Genomic DNA, 25,670 nt, shown 5'->3' on the forward strand with positions numbered 1-25,670 from the left:
ACGTGGGGGTGCGTGGCTAAAATTGGCATTTCCATCCTGCAGTGTGCAGTGAGTCAGCAGCAGCTTCGACAGCCATGGGCAATGACTTCTAGCATCACCTGGTGCTAAGTTCGTCCAACACACGAACAGGACTTGTCAAAAAGAAAAACACGAACAGGACAATAAAACCTAGCAAAACTCTGTTTTTGTTTTTCCTCAAATGATTTATTTATTTTCCAGTTGTGTGGCTAGGTACACAGTAGGGCCGGCAGTGCCGGCTGTTCTTCATCAGCTGGAGGTCGACGCCGACGAGTGGGCGCAGTCGGCGGGGGCGAAGGTGACGGTGCGCGCGTCGAGGTCGAACCCGACGTGGAAGTTTTGCTGCGCGACGTTCCCCAGGATGGACACCGGCTACGACTCGGACACGGGCACCAGCGCCAGGCACAGCGTCCCCTCCAACCAGCACGAACGTGTTCTCCGGCCGGAGCGTCACGTCCCCGCCGCCGCCGCCGCCGCCGAACCGCAGCGCCTCGTACGGGACCCCCCACTCCTCCTGCGGCCTCCCGCTCACATCGTAGCACACCTCCAGCAGCTGCTCCGGCGGCTGCGCCCGGGTCAGGTTGATCCGCCGCCCCAGCTCCGCCACCAGCGGCCGCAGCAGCGCGGGGTGCAGGAACGTCAGCGTCGTGCCGGAGTCCACGATGATGGGGGAGCGGTGGGACGCGACCGTCCGCCCGGCCACCGCCACGGACTCGAGCACGACGGTGTAGTACGCCTCCACCTCCCCGGGCACCAGCGGCGTCGTCGCGGCGCCGGGCCCCGACACGACGGCCCGGGACCCGAAGTTGAGTGTGGACGACGCGTTGGCGGCGTAGGACGGCATCAGGCAGTAGGAGAACCTGCGCCCGAACGGCGTCGCGGACCCGAGCTGCGACACGAGGGAGAAGGCGCCGCCGCCGAGCCCGACGAGCCCGTCCGCGCGGAAATTGCCGGCCATGTACGTCGAGCACCCGAAGTCGATGTGGGGCACGGGAACCTGGCGCGCGCCGCCGCCGCCGCTCGGCGAAGCTGAACGTCTCGGTGGACAGGACCCCGACCGTGCGGGACCCGTCGCCGTATGCGTACTGGTACTGGCAGTTGGAGTCAGCGTCGCAGGAGGCCTGGTTCAGCCCCTGGCACGCTTCGGACTGGCACCCCACGACGTCGTACGTCGACGAGCTCGACGGCTCGAACACCACGCCCCCGCCGGCGGCGGCGGGCGCGCCGCTGCCGTTCCTGTAGGAACATGGAGTATCAAAAATAAAAATTTTCTACCGCATAAATTAGAATTACTGCAGTTATAGATCACGGGATTACAACTATACGTGCGAATGCGGAACATCTATCGCGCGTCGATGTAGTCGAACAGATGGAACCCGGCAGTGCAGTCGCGAGAACCTCCTCACGTGCGGCTCGTCTTTGTACACCAGATGCGGCACATCCAAGGTATCCACACTTATGAGAAGAAGCGTCGCGATCCGGACTGCTAGGTCCGCGAAGGCGGCCTAGGGCTTGGGCGCACAGGAGGGGCGGCTACTATTCACGCACGGATACTGTAGCGGCAACTACTATTCACACGAACAGTAAAACAACTAGGGTTCTTAGTCGCCGCCTTCCTCTGTTTATATAGCCCATTAGGTGGGCTGTCTTGGGCCCCACCTTGGGCGCCTCCTTTTTGGGCCGAAAAGGCCTATTAGTGCACCTAAACCCATTCTAATTCGGATCTCATCCTTATCAGGCTTTTTTCCCTTAAGTGTGTGACCCTATGGGCTCATATGCGAATAGACATGGCCCGAGTACTCTTACTCGGCCCAATAGTAGACAGTGGCCTCTAGCAAGACATGTCAACTCCTATACGCACACAAAGATCACATCAGACGAGCCGCCACAATATCATATACATGATGTTCCCTTTGCCTCACGATATTTGGTCTAGTTTAAAGCCGACCACTCTTTCTCGATCCTGTGATTCGAAATACTTGGTTAACTCTTAACCCCAGCATGGCCATGCATTTCCTGATCCGAATCACTCGAGGGCCCAGAGATATCTCTCTTGTAGAGAGGGGCAAATCCCATCTTGACCGACTATGTCTCACAGCATGCTTCTTGACAGACCCGAAAGCCACTTTTATGACTACCCTATTACGGTGCAGCGTTTGATGGCTCTTAAGTAAGTCGGTTCACATCTTGAGTACATACGACGATCTCAGGTCTTGAGACACAGCGTACATATTGTGTAATGAGAAATCACCATCTCTCGTGTTGGGTCAGTTCAGACTCATGTCCCACATGAGCCCACATTATTAGTTTGACATCTACATGTCCATGACTTGTGAAAAATAGTCATCAACTAATACATGTGCTAGTCTAATATCCATGTGTGTCCTTACATGAACTCCGACTAGAAACAGCTTTAGAATAACCATACAAGTAAAGAGTCTCACAGACAATTCACATAATTGTCAATCAATACAAGTTGCCTTTCATGGAAATTCAAAGAACACTTCATTAATCATGAATACAAGGAAATATGATCATTTCTATGATTGCCTCTAGGGCATATTTCCAACAGTCTTCCATTTGCACTAGAGTCAATCTAGAATGTATCTTATACCCATTGCTCTTGTGTGCGCCTCATGCTTGGGCTGCGGGAGTGGCTTTGTCAACGGAACTGAGACATTCAAATCTGTATGTATTTTGCATATCTTAATTTCACCACGTTCGATGAACTCTCGAATGAGATGAAATCGCCGCATAACGTGTTTGCTCTTCTGGTGATTCCGAGGCTCCTTTGCTTGCGCAATAGCCCCACTGTTGTCACAGTAAAGGTCCAGCGGACTGGACGCATTTGGAATATTTTTCACAGCTGTCCAGTGACCTTCACCTGGATCAGACTGGTATCTGCTCGTAACACTTAGAGCATAAGAAACATCTGGGCGTGTACTTATCATTGCATACATAATAGATCCAATTGCCGAGGCATATGGAACTTTACTCATGTGCTCTCGCTCATCAGCCGTCCGAGGACACTGAGTCTTGCTAAGTTGTATGCCATGTGACATAGGCAAGAACCCTTTCTTTGCCTCCTCCATGCTAAACCGCTTTAGCACTTTGTCAATATAAATATCCTGGCTTAATCCTATAAGTCTTTTCGATCTATCTCTATAGATCTTAATTCCCAAAATGTATGCTGCTTCCCCTAAATCTTTCATCGAAAAATTATTTTTCAGTGAAGTCTTTATGGAATCAAGCATAGGAATGTCATTTCCAATCAACAGTATGTCATCCACATACAGGATTAGAAATGCAACAGAGCTCCCACTTGCCTTCTTGTAAACACAAGCCTCTTTTTCATTATTAATGAAGCCAAACCCTTTGACTACTTCATCAAAACGAATGTTCCAACTCCGAGATGCTTGGTTTAATCCATAAATGGATTTTTGAAGCTTGCATATCTTTGCAGCATTGGTCGGATCGACGAAACCCTCGGGCTGCATCATATACACGTCCTCGGTCAGATTTCCATTGAGGAAAACTGTTTTGACATCCATCTGCCATATTTCATAATCAAAATATGCAGCAATAGCTAGAATAATCCGAACAGATTTAAGCATCGCTACAGGCGAGAAAGTCTAGTCGTAGTCAACTCCTTGAACTTGTCGAAAACCTTTTGCGACAAGTCGAGCTTTTATAGATGTGAATATTTCCATCCATATCTTTCTTCTTCTTATAGATCCATTTGCACTCTATGGTTCTCACACCATCAGGCGGGTCTATCAAGTTCCAAACTTGATTTTCCTTCATGGATTCTATTTCGGATTTCATGGCATCTTGCCATCTCTCGGAGTCAGGGTCTGCCATCTCCTCTGCATATGTTGCAGGCTCATCATTGTCTAACAATAATAATTCCCGTGCTGAACGGAGCCTTGCTGACCTTCGTGGTTGCAGAGGTGCTTATATTTCCATAGGCATCTCAACATGTTCAACTGCATTAGCGTCACTTGTAGAGTCCTGTCCTATTGGCTCATCTCGAACTTCTTCGAGTTGCACCGTTCTTCCACTTTTCTCTCCTTTGAGAAACTTTTTCTCTAGGAAAACTCCGTTCTGAGCGACAAACACTTTGCCCTCAGATCGATTGTAGAAGTAATACCCTAAGGTCTCCTTTGGGTATCCCACGAATATGCACTTATCCGATTTGGGTGCAAGCTTGTCAGACTGGAGTCGTTTGACAAATGCTTCGCAACCCCAAATTTTTAGAAAAGACAAACTGGGAGACTTGCCAGTCCATATTTCATATGGTGTCTTGTCTACGGATTTTGACGGCACCCTGTTCAGTGTGAAAGCTACTGTTTCTAGAGCGTAACCCCAAAACGATAACGGTAGGTCCGACTGGTTCATCATTGATCGAACCATGTCCAACAGAGTTCGATTACGTCGCTCAGACACACCGTTTCTCCAAGGTGTTCCAGGCGGCGTAAGTTGTGGAACAATTCCGCAACTCTTTAGATGATTGCTAAACACGTGGCTCAGATATTCGCCTCCACGATCAGATCGTAAGCCTTTAATTTTCTTGCCACACTGATTTTCAACTTCACTCTGAAATTCTTTGAACTTTTCAAAAGTTTTAGACTTATGCTTCATCAAGTAGACATAGCCATATCTACTCAAGTCATCAGTGAAAGTTATGAAGTATTTGAATCCACCTCTAGCAATCGAGCTCATTGGTCCACATACATCAGTATGTATGAGTTCCAGCAAGTCTGATGCTCTCTCTGGAAAACCTGTAAATGGCATCTTGGTCATCTTGCCTAGCAAACAAGCATCGCATGTCTCGTATGACTCAAAATCAAACGAAGTTAGAAGTCCATCCAAATGGAGCTTCTTCATGCGTTTCTCGCTTATATGACCGAGACGACAATGCCACATGTAGGTAGGATTCAAATCAGTAAGCCGAGGCCTTTTAGAAATCATATTACAGACAGGTGAATCATCAAGATTTAGAATAAATAGCCCATTCTTAATGGACGCCAGAGCCACAAACATATTATTCTTAGAGATCACACAACCATTGTTTTCACTCGCAAAAGAATAACCATCCTTCATCAGACATGAAGGACACACAATGTTTCGACTCGAACTTGGAACGAAATAATAATTATTAAGCTCCAAGATAAATCCTGACGATAGGTGTAGTTGCATTGCCCGACGGCCAAAGCAGCAACTCTTGCATTATTGCCGTCACGGAAATCAACTTCTCCTCTTTCAACGCTCCTACTCTTTGGTCATTCCCTGCATCGTGTTGCAAATATGAGCAACCGATCCAGTATCAAATACCCAAGAATTGACATAAGAGTCAGCGAGAAATATGTCTGTAACATGAATAGCAAGCGTACCTAAGGTTGAAGAATGGTTCTTCTACGAAGCAAGGTATAGTTTGCAATTCCTTTTCCAGTGTCCTGTCTGGTGACAATGAAAGCACTCCTTGTCTGCAGCTGGTCCAGGTTTAGCCTTGGGTGTAGGGTTTGGCTTGGGGTTCGCAACCTTAGCCTTGCCCTTCTTCTTCTTCCAAGAAGAACCTTTCTTCTTGAAAGTAGGCTTATTCTGGACAGCCATCACATGGCCGCCACCTGTGCTTTTCTTGATGTCACTCTCTGCCATTTTGAGGATGCCGCACAGCTCATTCTAGCCCTTCTCAGCCCCGTGCATGTGGTAGTTCGAGACAAAATTTCCATAGCTCGGAGGCAAAGAGGCAAGAATGAAGTTAGTGGCCAACTCTTAGCCAAATGGGAAGCCTAGGTTCTCCAACCTATGTGTGTAACCAGCCATCTTGATTACATGTGGCCCTACTAGTGATGGGTTATCTAGAACATCTTCCTTGTTAGCTGCCCTGAGAACAATTCTTAGGTTGCGGATCCAATCCTCATAGTTAGTCCCATTCAATTTGTCCTTCTCAAGGACCGGACACAATGAAAAGGATTGGGTGTTATTGCGGACCATGATCTACAACAAAATAATAATACAAAATACTAATACAAACATATTCATGATGGAGTAAATCATATTAAACAATTTAACAGAATCTACTCCCACTAAAATCAATATCCCTCCATTGATTCTTAGTGATTCAAGACCCACAACTATCAAGTCGACTAGTGAGCTTTAGCATCACCGCTAGAGGACAAGTTAGATCGGTAAGCAACTCTTTGCTAATCATATCTCATATGACTCTTGTTGTTGGGTGACATCTCATGTCTCGGCGCACAACCTTTATGCCCCAAGGTCCTTAACCGTTAAGCTAACCTTGTCAAGCTAACCAACCCTTATGCGTGCATGTATCCGATACAGCCTGTCTAGTCAAGGAAAACCAGTGGCGCCCTAATTTCATAGACCCACCACCAATCGTACAAGACATGTGACAGTGCAAGGTTTAGTTGGTAGGGCATGATAGCTCGAAATTTGTGAGGGATCGTTCTACTTCTACTATGACGCACGTAATAGTAAAACATCAAGAACGGCAAGCACATAATTGTGAATCAGTATGGCTCTTGTTCTTCTGGTGATCTCCATCTCCATAGAACTTGTTCGCCATGTAGATCTCCATCTTCATGGAACTTGTTCACCATGTTGATCTCCATCTCCATGTACATGTGCACCATCCTTCATGTGATGAAAACTCTAAGAACTAGAACTTGCTATTACACCTAATAGCTAGTAAATAAAATTACATTCACGACTTGGATCATCACAGGTTGGCACACAGGCCATTACATCAAATGCAACAATTCATATGGCTCCAGCCGAATTATCATAATCACGACGCGCAGGTCATGGAACAATTACACACATGCATCACATACACATAGGGGCCATACCGATCACAAAACCTGCAAAACAGAGTTATGCGATTCCGACGTCCGAACTTAAAACGCCGAAAACTCTATCTTCTGGGCCGAATTTCGCAAATCTAAATTTCGCGAAAACACTATTGTTGTTCTGAACCAATTCTAACTTTTTCTATAGATTTAAATCGATATAAAATTCGCCTCAATCCGAGTTCGTATGCAAAAGTTATGACTGTTTTACAGTAAAACATGCTTTTGCAACAAAACGGAATTCGTAATAGATCCAATCTACTGCCCTATGCATCTCTTGCATCTGGCTTATGCCCTAAGTTTCGATTCGACCAATCACATTGATCTCCTACCGCAGTGACTGGGTTTATGTGCATCACTTAACTCTGATGGCGGAAAACCCACCGGTAGGAGTATGTCGTTGCACAACCTTCGCAGCTAGTTTACGAAACTAGGTCATAGATCGATCTGAAACTAGGCATATCTCCATATGCAATATCCGAATCTATAACGAGACATCACTGGCTCTGATACCACTGTAGGAATATGAGGTACTAAAAACAAAAATTTTCTACCGCATAAACAGGATTACTGCAGTTATAGATCACGGGATTACCACTAGACGCACGGATGCGGAACTTCTTTCGCGCGTCGATGTAGTCGAACAGATGGAAGCCGGCAGTGCAGTTGCGAGAACCTCCTAACGTGCGGCTCGTCCTTGTGCAGCAGATGCGACACCTCAAAGGTATCCACACGTACGGAAAGAAGCGTCGCGATCCAGACTGTTAGGTCCGCGAAGGCGACCTAGGGCTTGGGCGCACAGGAGGCGTGGCTACTGTTCACGCACCGCTACTGTAGCGGCGGCTACTATTCATGCGAACAGTAAACACAGCTAGGGTTCTTAGGCGCCCCCATCCTCTGTTTATATAACCCCTTAGGTGGGCTGCCTTGGGCCCCACTTTGGGCGCCCCCTTTTTGGGCCGAAAAGGCCCATTAGTGCACCTAAGCCCATTCTAATTCGCATCTCATCCTTATCAGGCTTTTTTCCCTTAAGTGTGTGACCCTATGGGCTCATATGCGAATAGACATGGCCCGAGTACTCTTACTCGGCCCAATAGTAGACAGTGGCCTGTAGCAAGACATGTCAACTCCTATACGCACACAAAGATCATATCAGACAAGCCGCCACAATATCATATACATGCTGTTCCCTTTGCCTCACGATATTTGGTCTGGTTTAAAGTCGACCACTCTTTCTCGATCCTGTGATTTGGAATACTTGGTTAACTCTTAATCCCAGCATGGCCATGCATTTCCTGATCCGAATCACTCGAGGCCCCCAGAGATATCTCTCTTGTAGAGAGGGGCAAATCCCATCTTGACCGACTATGTCTCACATCATGCTTCTTGACAGACACGAAAGCCACCTTTATGACTACCCTATTACGGTGCAGCGTTTGATGGCTCCTAAGTAAGTCGGTTCACATCTTGAGTACATACGACGATCTCAGGTCTTGGGACACAGCGTACATATTGTGTAATGAGAAATCACCATCTCTCGTGTTGGGTCAGTTCAGACTCATGTCCCACATGAGCCCACTTTATTAGTTTGACATCTACATGTCCATGACTTGTGAAACATAGTCATCAACTAATACATGTGCTAGTCTAATATCTATGTGTGTCCTCACATGAACTCCGACTAGGAACAGCTTTAGAATAACCATACAAGTAAAGAGTCTCACAGACAATTCACATAATTATCAATCAATACAAGTTGCCTTTCATGGATATTCAAGGAACACTTCATTAATCATGAATATAAGGAAATATGATCATCTCTATGATTGCCTCTAGGGCATATTTCCAACAGTTCCTGCAGTCGACCCACACGAGGTCACTCCCGGTGACGGCGATCGCGAGCAACTGCGTTGCCGGCGTCCCGATGTTCACCGCCATCAGGTACTCGAACGGCCGGGAGATGATCTTGGACTCGACGCCGCCGTCGGCCGCGGGCGCGGGCGCCGAGCCCCCGGGCATCTGGCCGTTGAGCGAGCGGCGCGCGGCCGCGAGCATCCGGCTGTGCGGGGACAGCGCCGGGTCGTGGAACGGCGACCTCGGCGAGTCGCGGTGGATGAACTCCACGCTGAACCCGGCGTCGGACGCCGCGCAGGCCCGTTGCCCGGCGAGGAGCACGACGAGGGCGGAGAGGACGAGCATCATCACCGTCGCTCCCTTGGCGTCCTGCGCTAGCGACTCCTGAACTGGAACACGGTGACTCGGTAGTAATAATTTCCGCCATGGCTGGTGACACTCGCCCGATACTAATAGGTGAATTACCGTAACGTAGATGGTAACTAGAGGGGCAATTAGGGGTGGTAATGGGTCATGGCTCTAGTGTTTTTTTCACAGCCCAACAAAGCCCTTAAATTACTTAGTTCAAAATTATATAAGATTAGAGTCCGGCCCTTTTAGGGTCCGGCTCTTAGATTTTATAGTTCAAAATCTTGGGCCCATTTACCACCCTTGGGGCAATGGCAATGGATGAGTGGTGTGGTGTTCATCATGGGCTGTAAATCTGCAACCTTGATTACTTGCCATTGATCCTAAATGGCATGCCGTGCTGTGGTGATACTGCCGGCAACACGGGCAGATTCCATCAGCTGGTGAAGAGACGCGTACGTTTTTTTCACTATGGGGGAAAGTTGAAGGGTTTGGGGGCAGTAATTTAATGAGAAAAAGATTGCATATCAGTGCAGGCAAGCATGGTTAACCCCTGCTCGTTTTGGTTTGGTGGCTAGTAAAAGCTGGATCTGGAGGGGTCGGCCATTTGGATGCCTGGTAGGCTATAGTAATTACCATCCTAGTAAACAAATCCGTTGAATTTTTTTTGAAGGAGTAATGTTGGTGGAAAATAATTCCAATGCCTGCCTCTGTTGTTTCCTCTTCGTCTTTTGGAGAAGAACTGTGGCACGAAACGAAAAGGAATGTTCGTCATCCCTTCGCGCGCCGAAATGAGAACGGGCCGGCGAGGAAAAGGTTCGCCGCTGCGAGGCCCGTAGCATCTGTCGGGCCGGTTGATGGTAGCGGGCCCAGCTGAAACGGCCCATGAGGCTACGGGACAAGTGGGCCTGCATGCAAGGTTGGCCCGGGAAGGTTTCTGCTTTCTTGCCGTGCACCTGAAAGCCTGAAACTACTCTTAGGTGCTATTCGGACCTAGGCCGGGACCTAGGGCTTGGCGACTTTGCTGGCAATCTCACCGCCGGTGAAGGTTCATCCCTACACCCATCACCCCCTCTTCCCTTGCTCGGGCTGAACCAGGGGTTGTCTCAGCACAGCTACCCGGCCTTGGCGAGAGGTTGAGGTTCTAGGTCTTGGGGTGGTAGTCCTACCAGCTTGCTCTCGGCGTAACGGAGTAGAAGATGGTGGCGGAGGCCTCCAAGACGAAGGCGAGGAGAGAGCTGGGTTTGGACGAGCTATTTCGGAAAGCAACTAAATCCCCGGCAAAGAGTAAGGCGGCCTCCTTGGCGGAGGACCGCCGATCGTAATGAGTTGCTTTAGTTGGAACTGTCGCGTATTGGGCAACGCCGCGTCAGTGAAGGAGCTTCGTGATTTTGCAAAGAGTGTTGCCCCGTCCGTGTTATGTGTACTGGAAACTGAGGTTCACAAAGCACGTGTTGAAGGCCTTAAGGGCACTTTAGGCTTTGATAATGCCTTTGTTGTAAGCAGCTCTGGCCGCAGTGGCGGCATGGGGATTTTTTGGAACAACAAAATAAGGTTAGAAATTTTACTGTACTCACAATACCATATTGATGCCATTGTCATAGAAACTGGGAGTGAACCATGGAGACTAACTTGTGTGTACGGGGAAGCCCAGACAAGTGAGCGTTTCAAAACTTGGAATATGCTGAAACATATAAAGTCATCAAATGCTCTGCTGTGGCTGTGCATAGGTGATTTTAATGAAGTCTTACATCGATCGGAACATGAAGGAGTGCAAGAGCGTAGCTACGCCCAAATTGAGGGATTCTGGGAGATGGTGGATGTTTGCGGTCTTCATGATCTTGGATATGAAGGACGCAGGTGGACTTTTAAAAAGAAAGTGGTGGGAGGCTCTTACTGTAGAGTGTGGCTGGACCGTGCTCTGTCTGCACCTGAATGGAATTCCCGCTTCCCTTTTGCTACTGTACGCAACATGATAGCAACATCATCGGATCATGGCCCAATATTGCTACAGTGGCAACAAGGAGGGTGCTACAAGACGAAAGGGAAGAAAATGTTCAGGTACGAGATCATGTGGGAATCACATGATGATTTTTTCTCGTGGATGGCTAATGCATGGCAGGAAACGGGAAAGGCATCGACTTTGCAAGAGTTGCAACGGAAATTGTCAGATGTGACGAACAAGCTAGACAGCTGGGGAAGGACAACCTTTGGCCATGTCCGTCTAGAGCTAAAGCGCCTAAAGGAGGAACTAGAGAGGTTATAGTCTGATCTGAATCGCATGGGACCAACTTACGTAGAAAACAAGATTGCAGATAGGATCGTCGAACTCAACCATAGAGAGGAAATCATGTGGCAACAAAGGTCGAGAATCAGATGGCTGGCGGCAGGTGATAAGAATACCCGTTTCTTCCACCTACGAGCCAGTCAGAGAAGGAAGAAGAATAGCATTAAGAGACTGAAAAGGCCAGATGGGCAGTTTACTGAGGATATCCAGGAGATGGGCAACTTAACATCTAGTTTTTACAGGAACCTTTATACTTATGAGGGTACTATAGACATGGAATCAGTACTGAATGTGGTGCCTGTGAAGGTGACACCGGAGATGAATGACTGCTGTTAGCGCCTTTTGTGGAGAAGGAAGTGAAGGACGCTCTTTTTCAGATGTTTCCCACAAAGGCACTATAACATCTCAGGTGTCAGTATACTTAAATACAGATCACTGTACCCAATTAAAACTTAAAAGAAAAATGCGGGAAATTAATTCAAAGAGGAGAGGTCAAATAAAAGTCAAAGTATACAAAAGAAATTAAAGGAGAAAGAAAAAGGAGTGAAAAGCTACTTAGAATTCAATTCAAAAATGTGTACAAAAATTTAGTTGGCTCATGAGAGGTACTTCAATTGACATGTGCTCAATTAAACTTCAGCCAAAAACCACCAAAAAACTGAATAAAACCAAACCCCTTTTGTGCAAGTTTGAAATTTAAAAATAGTTCAAAATGTGAGTTCCAAATGAAAATTTGCATAACACAAAAGTTGTAGATCTTGAAAAGTTATGCAAAATTAGTATTCAACACTTTTTCATTTGAGCCCTCTAAGGATATATTTCTAGTTTTCAGAGAGGTCCCTGAATTTTCAGAAATCACAAATAGGCCCTCATCTTCATCTACCCTCTCTGTTTCTCTCTGTTTCGCTCGCCACCTGCCGTACGCCGCCGGTGGACCTCGTCCACGGCGCGTCCGTGGCCAAGTGGACCCAGGGGAGCTCTCCAGCGCCACCTGGCCTGCCCCTTGGCACCTCCCCAAGAGGACACGCGCCCCTGAGGCCCTCCCGAGCCTCCACGCCGCCCCGCCATGCAGCTCGCCGCCTGCTCGCTCTGCCCGCTCGCCGTCGAGTCGACCCAGACCAAATCGACCTCCCCCAGACGCCAATAGTCTCGCCCAGGTGCTCTCCAGCCTATAAAGAGGACCCAAGGCCCGCAGTCGCGCGATCCCTTTCCCCTTCCCCTTCCTCCACCTTCCGCCATGGCCGGCGAGAACTAGCTCGCGCGGACTGGCCACCATAGCCCCGTATTGCTCCATCCAACCACCCCAGCAGCTTCACCACACCCCAGTTAAGCTCCACGCACGCGGAATCGAGCCCAAACCCATCCCCGTCGCCGTTGCCCTTCTGCGCCGCCGGCGGCGAGCTCGGGCTCACCGCGGACCGGCCAACCCAGAGGGAGACCGTGCACGAGAGCTACCCCAGGAGCTTCCTCACACTCTCGCGGTGCTCGTGCGCACGACTTTCCTCTACCCCGAGCCCTCCTTCGCCTACAACACCGGCGACCCGAACTTCACCTCCGCCATTGACGCCGACGAGCTTGTTTCCGGTCACCTTGCACTCGAACGCCGACCTGGGTAGGTGTTCCTCGACCTCCTCTCTCTCACGCGCCTCCCCGTTGCAGCCCCGGTAAGCCCTGCCTAGCAGAACACCACCGGCAAGATGCAACGGCGGAGAAGGCCGGCGAAGGACCCGGTTGTAATTTATTTTTTTCGCTCAAGGGTGTGTTTGCAAGATTTCTAGTGTTTGTTAGTGAACTTCTAAAATGCTAAACAAATCACAGAAAAATCATAAAAATGCAAACTCAACTGATCTAGAATCCTTGTAACAATATCTACAAGTTTTGTAACAGTCGAATCTGCAGAAAATTTACTAAATTTAATCTAGGAAAAAGAATAAGAAAACCAACCCATGCATGTTCAGGAAGTTCCACTCAACAAACGATCTTGATTTTTGAATATGTTATAACTGATGGAATTTTAAGCTTACAGTAAAAAGATGGCATCCGAACAAAACAGTTATTATGTTGGAACAATCAAGATTCTCTAATCTGTTGTTGACTTTCACAATTTAATACTGGAAAACATATACGTAAACTTGCTCTGTAATTTCTACTGCATGCATGTGTAACTGAAACCTTGTTAATCCATAAATTTCAGATTTATTAGAGTTCATTTGCTATATACCATGAGTAATGCATGTTTAATCAACTTAATTTATCATATATAGTTTTTATACTCAGAAAAATATATATTTATTTTTGAAGTCTCACTTTAGTTTTGTGATCCTGTATGAAAACTTGGAGCTACAGTTACTGAGTATTGCTTTAGATAAAAATCATGCTTAGTATCTCATGGTTAGATTTACCATTTTTTAGTAAACTATGCCATATCTGATCATGATTTTTGGACATGTTCTTATTTAGAGTATTTTCTCGCTATAATAAAAATTTCACATGCAGTACTAATCAAATGAACCTTGAAAAATTTATGCTAACTCATGATAAGTTAAATGCATAACTAATTTATCTCGTTGATATGAAGCTTCATAATTTTTATGGAATATTTTTAGCTCATGACTAGGCTCTGGTAAAAATTTGTGAACCATTTTCCTAGTATAACTCTATGTAGAATTAATCTTATTTAATAGTTTGCTAAATTTGTTCATTTTGTCACCTCTAATGTATAAGTATATAAAATCTGGAAAAATTACAGTACTGAGTAGATGCTATGAAGTTTCTCCCGTAAAATTTTTAGCACCATAAACTATGTCAAACGTTCTGTGCAAAAAGGTGAAGCAACTAGAGTAATCTACTTACATGATTGTTATGGTTAATTGCTTTATGATTAGATGCTGAAAACTATACCATAGATGCTAGAGTATCTGATCTGTGTTACTTAAATTTTTCATCACTAGCTCATGAGTAATTTTTTGTTGTCATGAAATAGTGAAAGCATGCTATGTTTTAATGATAAAAATGAAAACCAAACCCCACACTCATTTATGAAGAAACATAGTTGTGTTTACTACTCTATAAATGACTGCCCATGAAATGAAATGTTGAGATCATCACTGAATTAACTTTTGTTGGGCTACAACTTTATCGTGAAGGAAAGAAAAATCATATCATGTCATAATAACACATCTTTGCATTTGCATATAGAAACGGTTAATCTCGCGGACGGTGAATACGAATTGGTGCCCGCAAACTCTCGTATTGATCAGGAGGTTAATTTGAACTGTGCTAACTTATCTCAAGGGCTGGGCCAAGCCCCAGAGGTTTTTCTACCTAATAGTGCCCAAGAAGGCAAGCCCCGGTGCATAATCCCACTATTTTCTGAGTTATTATTCACCTAGCTTTTTATAATGTGTTGTAATAATCTTATTTCTACATTTAAGTTTTCTAGGCGTTGAACGAAAACCTTAGATTCATGATCCCTAGGTACCTATGTTTGATACCCGGATCTATTTATCGACTAGTTGCCATGCTAATTAGGTACGGTAGAAGTCGAGGGGTTTCCTGCCTCTCGCGAGCAAATAGGAATTTTTTTTACTGACTTTAATTCCTGCTGAAATATAAGGACAACGGGCGGGGTTGTGTAGTTGTGATACCCCGCTGGTGTAGTCGAAAATGGTTAAGGTTGCGGTGTGTGTGGCTCATTTCGTTAAGCGTTTGAAAGTACTAGCCACATGCCGAGAAATATGGTAATCGGTAAGCTTAAGTACCTGATTGGACCGGCGAGTGGAACGACCATTCACCCTCTTGGTAGATGTAGGTTTTATTTTTGTCCGGCCGTACGGGTGCAGAGTGGTCGGACTCTGTAGTCGGGGAGGGTGACCCGGATCCATGGACTGGAAAGAAAGAGGAAAAGTTGCGTGGGTGAAAGCGACGTCGATCCCCATGCGTGTGTGTTTGGTTCCCCTGGCCAGGTTGAAAATTGATTCAGAATCGTCCGCCTCTCACGGCATGAGATTGCTTAACGTTTTCGGTCACATAGAGTAACAAGTGGAACATGATGATGATAATACTGCTGATTGATTAAATGATTGCTCTACCATGTTTGTGTAGAGTTAGATGCCAACTTAGAACGGTTAATCTAACTAGAAGATGGCTAAATAAAATCTGAAAATAAGGATCAACTCTTAGTGGCATTTTTGGCAAAACAAACCCCACCGACCTAAAAAGCCTCGCATGTCTAGTTATCGGACTATGTTATATCCGGTGACGGGTAAGTCTTGCTGAGCATTAGTATACTCAGCCTTGCTTGTGGCACTGTTTTTCAGGTACTAACTTCGAAGATCTGTTTGCGAGTCTTACTCGGCCGTGTACCTTTCCTCCGGGCTGGTCTGTTGAGTGGGATGACCCTTCAGCTGGTGCTGACCACCCTCCTGCTGAGTGACGTGTTTCGTATGGGCTTTATCGATACGTCACTTCCTTCCATTAGATGTTTTATTACTTCCGCTGAGACTATGACACTTGAATAATTTGTGTAGTTCGAACTTCTGTAGTACTTTGCTACTCTGAATATGGTTTGTAATAAATTTCCTTTCCGCTGCAAACTCTGAGATGTATGAAATATTTTGTGTTCTAATCTCTGGGCTCACCTTCGTGTGAGTGTTGTCTGCTGATCCTGGAATAGCGTGGCTTTTATCGAGGCTTCACTCGAGGAACTACCGGTGAGTGCCAAATTGGGTCAGAGTTGCTTAGCAACAAAGATCGGTGCACCCGGGCCCAGTAGTTTTGGGTGGTTCCGCCACAGCTGGCATCCGAGCTCGCAGACAGCCTACCCGAGATGGCAGCCTCGGTTTTCAAAACAACAAATTAAAACTTGACTTCAAAACTACAAAAGTTTTTGAAAGAGTTTAGGATCTCCAAGGACAAGTCTAGAACGTAAAGCCCTAGGGGATCTTATGGGTATAATCAGGTGACTTATATTGTATGGCTAACTTCCAGCACATTACTTTTCAGTATTTAAATTCCGTAATTTAAATTCTGCAACTACATCGTCGCCGCGGAGGTATGCTTACTCAGTCAGCTGAGGGAGTCTGACCTTCCCGTCGGTGATGCAAGCCGAACGCTGGAGCTCAAGCAGTGGCCTAATTGAGCTGCTGCCCATATACCAACTTCGGTTCATTATATGGGGAGTAATGGTTCGAAATTGGAATTCAATTCCCCGTCAAAGACGGTACTCAGTCAATACATTGTTTCGATAACGTATGCTTAACGTTGTCCATACGGCCGTAATTGTATGGATGACGGTTCTATAGTGATCGGTAATGGATGGGAACGCTTTCGTGAGTGCTGGCACGGAAGGTTCAATTTATGTATTGTCAATTTTCTGCAAGTACGCTAACTCGAAATCGAATTCTAGGCTATCTAGCTATATCGAGTAGCTACATAGTGAGAGACATAATATGTATGCCACCAAAGTCAATTGCGTAAGACCAAGGTTACTTGGCAATTCTTTTCCTTGGTGAGGATTGATAGGTTTTGCATTCATCCTCAAAATTGTTAACAAAGAAATCTTTGGAAGAAATCGCAATCAAATCGGCTAAAACCCTATCCTAAGGAGCATCTAGATAGTCTGCAAATTCAGGGAAATTGGTTTCCACGAATTTTAACCCTCTGTTAAATTATTCAAATAAACTTGGGGTAGTAAGACGAAATGATGCTACTTCAGTTATCAAACTCTTGTAAAAATTTGAGAATTTTTTAAGCCTTCTAGCTTGGTATTTGTGATTTTATATCAACCCTATGTAAAACTGTCAACTCTGAACAGTCTGTACAAACTAAAATTTTTCGACCTTCATAAGTTGTTCAAATGAAAAATCGTTCAACATGAAAGTTGTATATAACTAAATGATTAAATTACCATAAAAATTGGAAGCGTTTTAGATAACTGGTTTGAGAGTTATGGTCAAAATACACCCTCTCTGGACACCCAGTTTTCCTGGTTGACGTCACTTTGAAAACCTGAGCATAGCACCCCCTAGAGTCCGAATTGATCTTAGTGATGACTAGATAAATTTTTACTTATTATCATAGGGATCTTTTGTAAATTTTTGAGGATTTTTGGAGCATATTATCTATCATTTTGGCAATTTCTTTCACTGTCCAGAATCAGCTATTCCTTGTTTACCATCAGCTGATGCATCGGTGTTTTGTTGGGACAGATGGAAGAGCTGCTGGTTGTTGACGCGCAGGGGCACGTGCACTCCCCTTTGCTTGCACTGGGATGGATTTCCTCGCCATCTTTGGGAGCTTTTGAGTGCAGCCGGTTACCTCCACCGATTTACGATGGCCATGAGTTTGTGGAGGATGGAGTTCGTCGCTGCAGTGTGACGATGGTGATCCCGCAGCACCCGCTCAACGGGTGGGAGCCGATAATGACTCAGATGGTCGGTCACCATCTGCTTGACACTTGGGAGCTTGCCACCATGAGGGCGATGACCATTTTTTGCTCTTCTCACCCTCTGGAGGTGGTTCTGACCGCGTTCGGGTTGTTCCCTGCACCCGACCCAGCAGACCCACTTTGGCTTGACCGGATGGCACACGTGAACGTAGTCGCTACCCTCGACCCGGTCGGGGCACTTTGGACGACAGCGATGTGCTTAGACGGTCTCTACAGACTTCACACGTACCAGAGTTACGTCGTCGCTCAGTTGGTGGACCAGGCTCAGGCCTTGCACCTGACGGTCCAGCTGAGAGACGAGCAGCTTCAGGAGGCTAGTGCCGAGCTCGAGAGCAGGGCAGCTCTTATCACCCAGCTCCACGGCCAGGTTCACGAGCTTCAGGACACGGTGTTGGATCGTGATGCTACGATCAACTTCCTGGAGGACCAGTTTCCCGACCTTCAGCTTGACTTGGACGAGGCCCAGGGGCAGCTCCACAAGATGCAGCACGCGCAGGATGCCCTTCACGCACCACCCGACGAGATGCAGGTGGACGGTGAGGACGATCCCCATGAGATCCAGGGCATTTCAGAGATGGACTCTGAGGACCAGGCGCCGCAGCTCGCACCGGTTGAGGTTCACACTCCCGTGGCGAGTGAGGCATCGGTCAATATGTAGACCGAGGCGCTGTTTTCTTAGCTTTTGTAGACTCCTCTTAGTGTAGCCTACTTTTGGATCATGGCTACTAGGCTAACTTAGAGTTGAGTAACCCCCTTAGTACTGATGTTAGAAGTAACCAAGTGGAAATGGGAGGATGATGAATGTAATGAACCTCTAATGCTACTAATGTGAAATATCGGTGATTTGTGAAAAGCTGAATACAGCAGCTAGTTCGAAATTTTAACCTCTTTTCCTTTATGAATTAGCTCCTAAGTTGAATACCAAAGTTGTTCCAAATTTCATCATTGAAATGCTCACAAAATTTCAGCTCAAACGGATTTGTGTCGCAAGAGATAATCGCAAAATACAGAAGCTCTGTTTTCTGTAAAACAGAAAACCAGAGGAGGAGTAAATGAATTTTTCGACTAACCTACTCTGGGAATCTGACTTTGTGATGACTACCAAAGTCTTAGCTCATGAAATTATCTATCTCCTGTAAAAGTTTCAAGTTTATATCATGTACATAACTCCAGTTATGCACGATTTCGTATCACCAGTTTTTCTGCACAACATGATTTAAGCGATTCCTATTACTTCCTTGTCATTTTGAGTTGTATGTTCCATTTGAAATGATGATAATGTTGAGCCTAATGCAAGAGTACCCACATTTCAGATGGTTGGATCAACTCGAGGTGACCCTAGTGGTTTTGGAGCCGGGGGGAATGGCGACCCACCTCCACCTCCTCCACCAGTGGGTCTCGCTGAGGTTCTTGCCGCCAAGACGGAAATTTTGCGGCAGTTGGTTCAAGCTCAGCAACAACCGCGGGGTGGGCATCATTCTCATCAAGCACAAGAAGCGAGCTACCAAGATTTCCTCAGTACTCAGCCTCCGCTGTTTACTAAAGCGGATGAGCCTCTAGACGCGGACGCTTGGATTCGCACAATCGAGTCCAAGTTTTCTCTATCGACTACTCCTTGTTCAGAAGCGAACAAGACTCGCTACGCAGCGCAGCAGCTTTGCGGATCAGCTCGTATGTGGTGGGATCATTACCACGGGATGCTACCGGCTGATCATGTGGTGAATTGGAATGAGTTCAAAATAGCTTTTCGGGCTCATCATATTCCAGCTGGACTTCTTGACCGTAAGCTCAACGAGTTCTTGGCCTTAACTCAGGGCACTCGTACTGTAGTGCAGTATGCCCAGGCATTCAATCAATTGTGTCAATATGCTGGACATCACGCGGATACCGACGTTAAGAAGCATGAACGCTTCCGTCGAGGCCTTAGCACCAAATTACAAGAAAGGCTAAATCTTGTCAGTGCAGACTCTTTCAATGAATTGGTGAATATGGCTATCTCCCAGGAGGATCTTATTTCTGCACACCGCACTGAAAAGAAGCGCAAGATACCTGCTGGACCCTCGAGTGCCTCTGCACCGAGGTATCGCCTTGCGCAGAATAATCCACTCGCACCCTCTCAGAAGGCCCCTCATCCAGGGCGTTGAATTATTCGTCCTCCTCAATAGCAGCAGCAGACTCGATTCGGACTACCCCAGCAAGCTCGAGTTGCACCTCAGTAGCAGCAGACCAGCCCTAGGCCGAATACTCAGCAAGCCGCTCGCCCTGACAACAATAACCGCTGTTTCAAATGCGGGAGTCCGGATCACTTTGTCAAGATGTGCCCCCAGGCGGGACAATCTCAAGGGCAGGCTTCTCGCAGAAATGATCAGAACAAGGGCAAGAAACAAACCATTCAAATCAGGCAGGGCCGACTTAATTTCACCAACTTGGCTGACCTTCCAGAGGGAGCACCAATTATGTCGGGTACATTCTCTATAAACCATCACCCCGCAGTTATCTTATTCGATTCTGGTGCATCTCATAGCTTCATTAGTTCTAAATTTGGAGCAAGGGTTGGGTTAGATTTTTGTCACACAAAAGGGTCATTCATGATATCTACTCCGGGTGGTAAAGTCGCATCAAACCAAATCGTTCATAATGCGCCACTTAGTTTGGGTAGTAAAACCGTTCCTACCACCTTAATCTTATTACCACTAAAAGGTATGGATATTATTCTAGGAATGGATTGGATGAAAAGACATGGGATATTGTTAGATATCTCTTCCCGAGCAGTTGAAATTAATTCACCCACCCATGGCCATTCGGTTCTATATTTACCTCATCACCAATGCAACAACTCTTGTGCCTATGCCATGAAAGATATTCCTCTCGAAGATATTCCTGTAGTCCGTGAATATGTAGATGTGTTCCCGGACGATTTACCTGGTATGCCGCCAGACCGGGAGATCGAATTTGTCATTGAACTTCAGCCTGGTACAGCACCTATTTCAAAAAGGCCGTACCGAATGCCGCCTAAAGAATTGGCTGAACTAAAAATCCAGCTGCAAGAACTTCTGGACAAGGGTTTTATTCGCCCAAGTGCTTCACCATGGGGCTGTCCAGCATTGTTCGTAAAGAAGAAGGATGACTGTCTGAGGTTGTGTGTTGACTACCGGCCTCTCAATGCGGTGACCATCAAAAATAAATATCCACTTTCCCGCATTGATGTACTGTTTGATCAGTTGGCTGGAGCAAAGATCTTCTCCAAGATTGATCTTCGATTGGGGTATCATCAAATTAAAATCCGGCCTTGTGATATTCCCAAGACCGCTTTCTCAACCAGATATGACCTCTATGAATATTTGATTATGTCTTTCGGTCTCACCAATGCTCCAGATTATTTCATGTATCTCATGAACTCGGTATTCATGCCAGAACTTGACAAGTTTGTCGTGGTTTTTATTGACGACATTCTGATCTATTCCAAGAACGAGGCGGAACATGAACAACATCTGCGTATTGTTCTTCAACGTCTCCGAGATCATAAGCTGTACGCGAAATTTTCCAAGTGTGAATTCTAGCTGGACACAGTCAAATTTCTGGGTCACACCATATCTAGGGAAGGCATCTCAGTTGATCCCAACAAAGTACAAGAAGTGATGGACTGGAAACCTCCTACTTCAGTTCATCAGATTCGCAGTTTTCTCGGCTTGGCGGGGTATCACTGTGACAACCCAGATTCTTAAAACACTAATTAAGAATTAATCATTCGAAGGTGCATTTTGAAGTGGGTTTAATTTGAACACCTACACGTGTTTATACGCGTGTTAACAAAATTTAAACCTTAATTCAGGAAACATTCGTAACATTTAAACCACTAAGAGAACACGCCCAAACTGTTAATGGCAGTTCAGCATGGGTTAGACCTAAAACGAGCAAGGAAGTTATAAACAAAAATTAGGATTAAAACATATCAAATTAATTGGACCCTAAGTCAGAACATGTGAATAACTTTTTAACTATTGCGAGTATGCTTATGAAATTGCATAGGCATCTCACCGACATCATGATGAACCAAAGTCTAGTTGAACTCAAGAGGAGAAAATAAAATTTTGTGCATGAAATGACAAGTTGTTTCAACTCAAGTTTTATAACATATATTGATTTTGAAAATTCTTTAATTAGGCCTAACAGTTAAAATTCAAACCGTTGCTTAAATAAACTTTTGTCTAAAACCAAAGTTGTAAAGTTTTATATGACAAACAACTTTCATGTTCGAAGTTTTTCAAGTTAGCACACAAAATTTGAAGAAAAATTTGAAAAACAATGTGTATAGGTTAATTTCTTTTGCATTTAAATTTGAATTTGTAACTTTCAAACCAAATATCAAATGGGAAAATGCCTAAAACAAAAGTTGTAGATTTCGACATTTTGAACAACTTTCGTATTCAAAGTTTTTCGAGTTTCAATTGAAAATTTTGAGTTCGAAGCGAGTCAAACCGTTGACCGAATCACCCTAACTCTCTCTCCCTCGCTCTCCCTGTTCTCCCTGCGCGCGCGCAGCCACTCGAGCGCGGATGCCCGCGCTGCCGCCGCACTGCTGTCTCGCTGCGCCGCACCACCACCACCCCACTCAAGCACGCGCCGCGCCCTGGCCATCGCTGACGCCCCGCTCCGCCCGCGCACGCCACGCTCCGACGGCCGCTCGGCGACAGCCGCGCCCGGCCAAGCGCCGCTCGCGCCACGGCCGGCCTCCCTGCCCCGAGACCGATGTGCCCAGCCCCTCTCCTCCTCCTGCTCGCCCATAAAAGCCGAGGCAAGCCTCTGCTCACGCGCCCGGGAGCCACAGCCGCCGCATTGCCGTGCTGCCGCTCGACCTCGCCGTCGAGCTTCCCCCTCCGCTCGGCCTCCACCCCTGCCCACCCCGGAGCAGCTTCACACCACCCACTCCACCTCCCAGGGCCGCCAAACCGCCGCTCCTTGCCCCCACCGAGCCGGAACGCGCACGCCATCGCCGGTGCCCACCATTGCCGCCGCCCCTCCCCCTAGCTCAACGCGGAGCCCCCTCCTCCGCCCTCCCTCGGCTCCAACCGACCTCGGGAACGGCTTCACCTCGCCCCAACGGACCTCCCAAGCCCGCTCACCGACGCCTCAACCCGTCAGAGCGCCGCCGCCGCGGCTTGCCGTCGCTGCCACCCGCTGCTCTCCGTGGCCGGCGCGCCACAGGCCACCCCAGCCCCCACTGAGACCATCTACAGGTGCGGCTCGAACTCCTCTCTATTTCCCCCAACTTTCCCCTAGCCTCCAGGGCCGGACCTCGCCGGAAAACGCCACTCAAACCTCTCCCCTGTTCTGTCCAGTCCGCCAGGGACCTTTCCTGAGAAGAAACAGAAGTCCAGGGGCCTCTGCGCAAAAAGATATCCTTTTTCCTTTTTGTTTTCCAAAGCAGTGAACTTGTAAAATCGATATAAATTCGAAGAAAAATCAGAAAAATGCAAACTCAATTGATCTGAGTTCCTTGTTACTAGATATACAACTTTCATTACATGCACATATTTATTTTCGGAATATATTTTATTATAGGAAAAAAGATTAGATTCCATAGGCTATAATTATTCAAGGAGTTATACTCAGTATCTATAGGTGATTTTTGGTTGGTAGATACTTCATACTATGTTTAGCTCTGTGTAAAAACTTGAGCACCATATAAGACTTGTAACTAGATGAAACCCTACTCTTTGTTGGATCTAGCATAATACTTTGCATTTTTGTTCTTGATGTTATAATGAATATTTATGGATGAAACTTTTTCTGTACATTTGATATACTGAAATAACAGTGCAGTAAAAGTTTGAAACCCATCACATGTCTCTAGATATGGTTTTGATTTAATCCATGTTTAATAGTGATATTATGGATGAAACTTTGCATTTTTGTTCTTGATGTTATAATGAATATTTATGGATGAAACTTTTTCTGTACATTTAATATACTGAAATAACAGTGCAGTAAAAGTTTGAAACCCATCACATGTCTCTAGATATGGTTTTGATTTAATCCATGTTTAATAGTGATATTTCATGATAAATAGTTCTGGTAACTAGAAAAATATGAAAAATTCATAGAATACTTTACACCATATTAAAAATACTCATAAAAAATTTTAATACCAGAACTTGTATATATTGTTATGTATAAATATGTTTTGTTTCTAGCAGTGTCTATTTGTTTTATTTTTCACGATTAATTTGCTGACTAAAATTTGTTGAAACTTTAACAGTAGGATTCTTGGCATATCTGGAATACTCTATAAAATCATGAGCACCATTACTGTCATATTCCGTTTTGTAAAAATGAATCTTATTTATAGAAGAATCCGTGTATTTTATTTTTCATGTTATATATGATTAATGAAAATGGCTGAAACTTTTATAGTAATCTTTTTGTTTAGTTTTGTTCTCTGCATAAAAATTTCAACACCATAAACTCTTCCTAGTAATGATAGTAAATAAACTAAATTTCTATGTGAAAAATGACAAAAGACAAAAATAAGAAATCCAACTTGCTCTATAAGTTTAAGCCAAGTTAATTACTACTCTATAAACGATTGCCCAAATAGATGTAAATGAAATATTTTACAACTTTATAGTGAAGTAAATAATAAATTGTTACGATCACACTACTCATGCATGTGTATTTCATATAGATACGCCTACTCTCGCCGACGGTACGTACGAGCTGGTGCCGGAGTCCGAGAGTGAGCAGCGTGAAGCCCAAGCTAATCTAACTGAAGCCGCCGAAGACCCCAACCAAAGTTCGGAAGAGCTCAAGGCTAACTTTGCTTAGCAAGGCAAGCCCCGGAGCATGTCCTATCTATTGTAGATTTATGCAACTGCTTATATTTCTATATACTTGTGCATTTACGTTTACAGGAGTTGATTGAAACCTTAGTTGCATGATCCTAGGTACCTATGCTTGAACACTAGTTGGTTTAGGTCGCTAGTTGGCTAGGCTAATGGTTCGGTAGAAGTCGAGTGATTTCCTGTCACTCGCGAGAATTATAGGAATTGAATGTCCACTACATACTGCAACTATAAGGCTCACGGGCGGGGCTGTGGTACTTGTGATGCCCCGTCTATTTAGTGAAAATGATAAGGCCGCAGTGTGTGGTAGTGGTGGTTAAGCGTTTGAATGTACTAACCACATGCCGAGAATATGGTAATTGGTAAGCTTAAGTACTAGATTGAACCGAGGCCGGAACATACTCCCCACCGTCTTGAACTCGTTCACATCTAGCTAATGGCGAGTACAGAGTCGTCGTACTGCTGTACTTGAGGGCGGTGGGCCTGTTCCGTGAAGCGGGAATTGAAGGGAACTATTGCGTGGGTGACTCTGTTCCCATACGTGTGTTTAGGTCTGCCTGGCCAGGTTAACAAATTCGATTCGAATCGTCTGCCTCTCACGGATATTGGGACTGCTTAACCCTTTTGCCATATAGAGTAAGAAGTGGAACAATGATGATGAGAAATATGGTTGAATGATGAAAAAGAATTGTTTTCACCATGTATGCTATTGGATAGATGCTAATGTAGAATGGTTAATCGAACTAGAACTTGAAGGCTAAAATCTGAAAATAAGGACTTACTCTTTATTGCTTTTCGGCAAAAACAAACCCCTCAAGCCAAAAGCCTTGTATGTCTAGTTAAGGGATAAGTATACCCTTAGTCGGGTAAGCCTTGCTGAGTATTAGTATACTCAGCCTTGCTTGTGGCTCAACTTTGTTTTCAGGTGATACGTTTGAAGATCAGATAGCTAGCTTGACTTGGCCGTGTACTTTACCTCCTGGTTGGTCGGTAGAGGGGGA

At 45.7% G+C, this 25,670-nt stretch overlaps 1 pseudogene; it reads right to left on the minus strand.

Moving 5' to 3' along the window:
- Positions 1-177: 177 nt before the first annotated feature.
- On the minus strand, positions 178-22,818 carry LOC120674455 (annotated as a pseudogene).
- Positions 22,819-25,670: the final 2,852 nt, after the last annotated feature.

Source organism: Panicum virgatum, chromosome 5N (assembly GCF_016808335.1).
Source record: "Panicum virgatum strain AP13 chromosome 5N, P.virgatum_v5, whole genome shotgun sequence".
NCBI classification, from domain to species: Eukaryota; Viridiplantae; Streptophyta; class Magnoliopsida; order Poales; family Poaceae; genus Panicum; species Panicum virgatum.